We start from the raw sequence: 2,309 nt of genomic DNA, 5'->3' as shown, positions 1-2,309 counted from the left end.
CAAAACTCTGTTGAATAATAGTGGTGAGAGTGGGCAACCTTGTGTTCTTCCTGATCTTAGTGGAAATGGTTTCACTGTTTCACCATTGAGGACAATGTTGGCTGTGGGTTTGTCATATATGGGCTTTTTTATGTTGAGGAAAGTTCCCTTTATGCCTACTTTCTGGAGGGTTTTTATCATAAATGGGTGTTGAATTTTGTGGAAAGCTTTCTCTGCATCTATTGAGATGATCATATCGTTTTTATCCTTCAGTTTGTTAATATGGTGTATCACATTGATTGATTTGCATATATTGAAGAAATTTTGCATTCCTGGAATAAATCCCACTTGATCATGGTGTATGATCCTTTTAATGTTCTGTTGGATTCTGTTTGCTAGTATTTTGTTGAGGATTTTTGCATCTATGTTCATCAGTGATATTGGCCTGTAGTTTTCTTTCTTTGTACTTCTTGTTTTTGTACTCTCTTAAAGCAACATAATAATATTGGTTATTTTTCCCAATGAAAAATATCATTTATTTATTTATTTGAATATTTATTTCACGTGAGGTGTTTGTATATCTAAAGATAGGCAGGAAAAGAGAATCTTTTTTGGTCAAGTATAAAAGCTTCCCAGAGAAGAAGTAGATCGAAAAGGAAAACATTTTCTATTGAAAGCTGAACAGGATCAAATTTCTTTACTTAATGCACAAAGCTAAACTGAAAGACTGGCTTGTCAGCAAATGTTTAACTGCAATGAAATCCATGCCTACCTCTAGTACCCTAATTGGAAATTCCAACCTAATTCACCTAGAAGATATTCCACACACTAATCCTATAGCAGTATTTCATTAAAATTCGGCACTCCATAATTTCATTAAATGTTCATCATTCTGAGTGTAAACTTCTTCAGAATACTTTTTTTATAAAGGAAACTAGAAAGAAATTTGGATTTAAGAATAGAAATCTTACATTGATAAGAAAATATCTATTAGCTACAGATAAAATAAAAGTCATGTTTTAACACCAAATAATGAAATGCCACCATGAAAACCTAAAAACATAATAAGGATAATAAAAAGAAGTGTTCATAAAGAGAACCTTCATCAGCATTATAGTAAATGGCATCTAATCAAATCTAAGATTAATATCATAGTGATGAAAATAAAGAAAGAACTATTACAATGAAGACTTTCTATCAGGCAGGTCATATAAAAATGAGAATTACAATGTGGATTTTTGTTATGTTGAAGGAAGCAGCCTCTGCCAGGACTTCTTGAATGTAGAAAATAGAAAAGGGGTCCTGCAGCCCCTGCTTAACAGGTTGGCAGATAATTATCCCGCCCAGCATCACATTAAGTTGTACTGAGTCCACGAGAAAACACAGGAGGATAGTGCTAAGGACTCCACCTGGACCACAGGCAAATTTTCATTCATCTATTCACTCATGCATTCATTCAGCACAATTTTATTATGTAGCTAGTGTATTCTGGACACTGTCCTAGATATTGTAGGTATAAAGATGAATAAAACAATGTTCTATGCTCTCAAAGGATCAAAATCTAATAGAGGTACACAAATAGATTTTAAAAAATGATGCAACAGCACACTGCCAGTGCTCAGATAGAAGTTGTGGAGTCAGTTCTGCCTTAAACTTGAATAACTTTTTGAAGAATTCCCCTCCAATTAAGCAAAGCAATATTTCCTACATCCCCTGTTACATGTCAAGACAGAATCTGGGGGATGATTCTAATATATAAATTAGCAGAATACACATAATTAAGTGACAAATTGTCTGGCATGGACAATATTTCCTGAGGAAATATATAGGAGGGGGGATAATGAGGACTGGAGTACTAAGATATCATCAAGTCAGAGGCAAAACAGAATTAAAAATAGAGATGGGAATAGGATGTATATTTAAATATAGATACATTGAATATATACCATAACTAGATGATAGGTTTGATAGAAACCAATATGTTCTGTGGCATATCTGATCCATGCAAAATCTTTCTAATGATGTTCCATCATATCTTCTTTTTAAATGGTTCTTCAATCAAAACTTGACATATTCATTTTTATTTTTCTTGTTGGTTCTTTTTACTCAGTTCTTCATTGTATTTAGATCTTTTCGCATATTTACCTTGGTTACTTTAAAGTTCCTCTCTGATAGTTTTAATATATGGGTCCCTAAATCTTATTATTTTGATTATTTGTTCCTTGAAATGGGAGTGTGTGTGTGTGTGTGTGTGTGTGTGAGAGAGAGAGAGAGAGAGAGAGAATCTTGATTGAATATAGACATTGTATGTAGAAGAGGAGAAAGACCAA

Source organism: Hyperoodon ampullatus (assembly GCF_949752795.1).
Source record: "Hyperoodon ampullatus genome assembly, chromosome: 4".
Classification (NCBI taxonomy): Eukaryota; Metazoa; Chordata; class Mammalia; order Artiodactyla; family Ziphiidae; genus Hyperoodon; species Hyperoodon ampullatus.
The sequence above is the reverse complement of the archived record's forward strand: the minus strand, read 5'-3'. Positions refer to the sequence as shown.